This window comes from Vulpes vulpes, chromosome 2 (genome assembly GCF_048418805.1).
Source record: "Vulpes vulpes isolate BD-2025 chromosome 2, VulVul3, whole genome shotgun sequence".
NCBI classification, from domain to species: Eukaryota; Metazoa; Chordata; class Mammalia; order Carnivora; family Canidae; genus Vulpes; species Vulpes vulpes.
Window position 1 is genome coordinate 75324054 of NC_132781.1, and position 6079 is coordinate 75330132.

Sequence of the window (6079 nt, forward strand, 5' to 3'; positions counted from 1 at the left end):
TTCTGGGAGACTAGGAGACACCCATGCACAGCCAAGTTATCTACAACTTGTGATATTCTAATCAATGGGTCAGATGGGACAAATGTCAAGGCCTGTAATACAGCAGGCTCACAGGGCCCAAGAACCAAGGGCATTTTCAAATAAATACAGCTCTCAGGGTGACTGGGTGGCTCAGTTAAGTGTCTGCCTTCATGACTCAATCAGGTCATAATCTTGAGGTCCTGGAACTGAACCCTGCATGGGGCTCTCCGCTCAGTGGTGAGTCTGCTTCTCCCTTTCCCTCTCCCTCTGTAATCTCTCTCACTCTAACAGAATCTTTAAAAAAGAAAAAAAAAATCCAGCCCTCAACTTTAAATTATGACATATTCTTATGCTTTCAAATAGCTACCCCCACAAGGGTGCCTGGGTAGCTCAGTGGGTTAAGTATCTGGCTTTTGATTTTGGCTCAGGTCATGATCTCGAGGTTGTGGGGTCAAGCCTTGTGTCAGACTGCGCTCAGCATGCGAGTCTCCTACTAAAAATTCTTTCCCCCTCTCCCTCTGCTTCTTTCCCAGCTCATGCTCACTCTCTAAATAAAATTTTAAATATATAGCTACCACATTATAGTATTATCTAAAAATGCCAGCTTAAAAAAATTAACATAAACTATCTCAGAACTAGGCTTAAGTAGGATTAGGGCACAATTCTTTTATCCTACTTTTGTTTCAAAAAGGTGAAATTGGGATCCCTGGGTGGCGCAACGGTTTGGCGCCTGCCTTTGGCCCAGGGCGCGATCCTGGAGACCCGGGATCGAATCCCACATCGGGCTCCCGGTGCATGGAGCCTGCTTCTCCCTCTGCCTGTGTCTCTGCCTCTCTCTCTGTCTGTGACTATCATAAATATAAATTTAAAAAAAAAAAAAAAAAAAAGGTGAAATTAATCTACTGATGGCAAGCTTCTGATGTGGTCTTTACTAAATATAAACTGACTAGAAATTGATAGAGGGATGCCTATTTAAAGAGCGTCCTTTTTATCATGTTAATAGGGCACTGTAAATTGGGAACATTCAGATTAGGCTGATATCCCTTTGATCACTCCTAATTGCTCCTTTTATTTTTGTAACATCCATTTCCCACATAATATTCACTTAATCAGGGGATCCCTGGGTGGCGCAGCGGTTTGGCGCCTGCCTTTGGTCCAAGGGCACGATCCTGGAGACCGGGGATTGAATCCCACATCGGGCTCCCGGTGCATGGAGCCTGCTTCTCCCTCTGCCTATGTCTCTGCCTCTCTCTTTCTCTCTCTGTGTGACTATCAAATAAATAAAAGTTTTAAAAAAAAATTCACTTAATCAAAAAGGCAGTGTAACAGACCTGCCACTTCCTACTCTAATATCACAATTTACTTGTCTGTAGGTTGCAATGTTTGAATAACAACTTACTTCTTGGTTATGTTAAGGGGATGTGCTTGATACTTATAAAAAGTACTTATACTACTAGATGTTAATGCAGGATCACCAAGCCCATGCCACGTTTTGTTCCCAAAGACTTAGGAGTTGTCTTACATGGATCACGAGTAAGTCCTACCTACTCTTACATGAAATTAGCCATTTTATTTCTCTCCAACAACAGCTTCCTTTAATGGAATCTCATACTTCTGTGCACAGGGCACAGAACATCTCATCAGAAAAATCTTTGTTCTTTTATGCCAGTAAGACTCCCGTTGGGCTCCCCACACGGGTCAAATAGACATGGCCTAGCTAGTTGTATCTTATGCTCAAATAGGGAGCTTAAAAACTGTAATTCTTTCATATATCATTATATGGGTAATTCATTCACCCCAGTAATGGTAGCGTAGTGTGAGGTGTTATTACCTACCCACATCTATGCTGAACATTAAATGTTGGACATGCTATTCATCAATCTATTTTAAGCAACACTAAATTAAACACTCCAAATATATACATCTTCTGTGTTTAAAAAAAAAAAAAAAAAAAAAAAGCTTTCACACACAAAGTTTAAGACTTGATTACTGGGCAGCCCGGGTGGCTCAGTGGCTTAGCACCGCCTTCAGCCTAGGGTGTGATCCTGGAGTCCCAGGTCGGGCTCCCTGCATGGAGCCTGCTTCTGTCTCTGCCTCTCTCTCTCTACGAATAAATAAAAATTTAAAAATCTTTGGAAAAAAAAAAAAAAGACTTGATTACTGTTAGAAAACCTGAAAGAAGTTCTATTAAGAACACAAGCATAGGGACACCTGGCTGGCTCAGCGGTTGAACATCTGCCTTCAGCCCAGGGCATGATCCTGGATTCTCAGGATTGAGTCCCACGTCGGGCTCCCTGCATGGAGCCGGTCTCTCTCTCTGTCTCTCATGAATAAATAAAATCTTTAAATATATATAACTATTATAAAAAACACAAGCACAAACATAACTTTTAAGATTATAAGAGATTATGGGTCCTCTGAACCTCACTTCATGAGAATACTTCCAAGATTGTCAACCAATTTTGGTGATAAAGATATCAGAGAAATAGGAATTAACGTGATTAGACGATGACACATCCACCTTTTGGAACATTATGCAATAGCTACAAAGAATGAGGAAGTTCCTAACTACTGACAACAATCCCCAAATTCTGCAAGGTGCAAAATATCAATAATGCTATTTATATCAAAAGCATAGTAACCAAACAATATGTATACAGATACGGAGATAAAGAGTTAACAGTAAACCATTAAAAGTAAATAAATCTAAAGAACAAATGAGAGTAGCAGGGTTAACAAGAGAGCTAGTCAAGATGGACTTTTTAAATGAGAATTTAGTTACACATGCATTGTGATTTTTATTAAAATATTTTTTATTTATTCATAAGAGACAGAGAGAGAGAGACAGAGACATAGGCAGAGGGAGAAGCAAGCTCCATGTAGGGAGCCAGACACAGGTCCCTACATTGTGATTTTTACAAAGCAATCAGGGCACACACACAAAGAAATAAAAAGGATGGTATTTCAAAATCAATATAAGAATGAGGATACTGATCTCTAAAATTGCCCCTTCTGGTAGTAGAATCTTGACCACTGGTAAATTTCCACCTGCAGTTTATCTCTTAAAGACATTCCAGCAAGCTTCCATAATTTTATAGCACTGTTATGACTTAAGCAGAGGGATATTCGATATATCTGAGTTTCAAAGTATTCGGTCATAAGTAAGAATCTTCAGTGTATTAGGACTAAGTCAATTCTTATGAAAGGAGCCAGGCAGAAAGGGCACTCCCCACCCCCAACCAAATTGGGGTGAAGTGAATGACTGCCAGGTAACATATGAAACAAGAACTGGGATCTACCAGAAGGAAAAGCTCTTCCTGATAAGAATACTAATGAACATAGAAGGTATAATGTATTCAAGCAAAAATAATCACATGCTAAAATCATTGGGTTTCTTAAAAAGATTGTTTCAATATATCTTCCCACAGATTACAAAGGGAAAAAATAACTTAATAGAGAAATCTGGTGGACCACACCTTAACCAAATGAGTTAACACCAATAATGGGATTAACTGACAGGATGTATGCCATCTGGAGTAATACACCAGTATTTAGTATTCCTGCCAAAATGCAGAACCTGAACTGAGGCATGAAGAAACAGTATTTAGAATATTCTAAATTAAGGAACACTCTTTAAACCACTGGGATGAACTCTTAAAACTCATTGTTGTGAAGAACAAGCTAGGGAATTGTTCCAAATTAGAGGAAACTGAAGAGATGAGACAATTGAATGCAATGGGTGTTAGGAACAGGGGGACTATTAAAAGGTTACTATTAAGACATTTGAGACAATTTGAACATATATTGTAATACATTTTATCAATCTTAAAAGTCCTACATATTTTAACTAGAGCGTGGTTGTGCAAAAGAATGCCCTTATCCTTAGGAGGCAAGAACTGAAATATTGAGATAAAGAGGTATGCTACTTAATTTCTGGTGGTTCTACAAAGCACACATATTATACAGAAAGCAAGTATGAGTGAATCCAAATGAGGGTACACAAAATTTCAAGATACCATTGCTGCAATTTCTCTAAGTTTGAATCTTTTTCAAAATAAAATTTAACAAAGTCTCTTTCTCAAGATTTGCTATTTCCTGTAACTTGGGTTGACTCCCAATATCCTCGGTCTGTGAAACAAGAGATTTCTGCATTATCAGAATTTTAAAATTACAGTAAACCTACCATTGTAAATTAATTAGCTGAAATCAAGGAGAAACACAGAAACACCTCACACACAATTCTTGGCCTGGGCAACTATTTACCCTACTAAGGATCAGATACTATTTTAGCTGCTTAATAAAGTAGTGAACATGAAAGCATTCTGACTCCTAAGATATTATAATGTAGTTTGACACAAAAGCCCATGTACTACTTTAACATTAAAAGCTGTTTTCCAAGACAAGCAAGTCAATTACACAACTTAATCATGCCCAAATAGAGGAAGAACTTCAAGTATTTAAGGATACTTACTTGGTTTGTCATGTAGTGAAAGAGGTCCTAGTAAAAGTATGTATCAAGCTTAATAAGCATTTAACACTCAAAGCCACTCTATGGATAGAAATTCCATGTCTCCTTTTATAGATGAATAGGTTCAGTAAAGTTAAAATAGTTTGCCCATTTTATACTGGTAAGGAAAAGAGGCCCATTGTGAACCCAGCTCTAACTCGATGCAGTGCTCTTTGAAAAGGCAACCTCTTAACACTGAAACTTTCCCTTATTACCAAACACTACTGCCTTGTTCTTAGCACCTTCACCAATCCGCCTTTTTGGGAGCCGAGGATGAGTGCTGTGGAGTACCCTAGGTGGGAGGTCACAGGATTTTTTTTTTTTTTTTTAATTTATGATAGTCACAGAGAGAGAGAGAGAGAGAGAGAGAGAGGCAGAGACACAGGCAGAGGGAGAAGCAGGCTCCATGCACTGGGAGCCCGATGTGGGATTCGATCCCGGGTCTCCAGGATCGTGCCCTGGGCCAAAGGCAGGCGCCAAACCGCTGCGCCACCCAGGGATCCCGAGGTCACAGGATTATACAGCAAGTCTACCTACAAATGAATCAAGCCCTGAGACCTGGGGAGAAAAAAAAGATGGCCAACTGGTTTAAGTGTAAAGGCAGGATATATGTAAACATCCTAACAAGGGTGAGCCCCTGGGAAAGAAGTAGAAAGGGACTGAAGACACTTGTAACCATTCCTTCATTCATTAAAGATAACAAACCAAATCAGACATCAATAGCATTTATGTATTCAAGATAAATTCCCCATATATCCTTGGTCCGTCAAACTTTCATGCTCTTTGTCACTGATTCTACTATCTCAATAAAGTAAATGCTTGGAAATTCATTTTGCTTTTTGTTGATAAAGTCTTACAAAAGACATCAAAGGAAGAATCACTCTCATCAATATGAAATATCCATTCTTTATGACTCAGGAGGTTACAGGTCACTTGCTGTTATCAGGCCACAATGCAATCCAATTGTTTTGATGCTTTGCAAAGCCAGAGGTTTCTCCATCACCTTCTCCTCTTTTTGTCAACAAAAACACTTTAAAAAACATGTTTCTCCATTAACAAAAGAAGCAGACTCTTATTTTCTTCTCAGAGGTCCATTACAGTAAGATCCTTAAGACAGTAGCCTGGCAGTCAACACTTAGTATAACTTATTTCCCCTTCAATGCATCTTTTTCCAATCATGAGTCAAAATGTACTAACACCAGGCCTGCTATTGAGAAAGGATATTTATATTAAAGCTGTTAAGGGAAGGACGTCTGGGTGGCTCAGTTTTAGGCTCAGGGTGTGATCCTGGGGTCCTGGGGTCATGGGATCGAGTCCCTCATTGGGCTCCCTGCGAGGAGCCTGGTTCCCCCTCTGCCTATGTCTGTCTCTCTGTGTCTTTCATGAATAAATAAATAAAATACATTTTTTTTAAAAGCTGTTAAGGGAACCTGGGGTTGGGAAGTAATTACTATGTAAAGCATCCTGTGATTTGTCTTCAGGTTTTTTCTCCCTGACCTCAACCTCCTAGAAAGTAGAGGAAGATCTACTTTGGACGACTACCCACTAGAC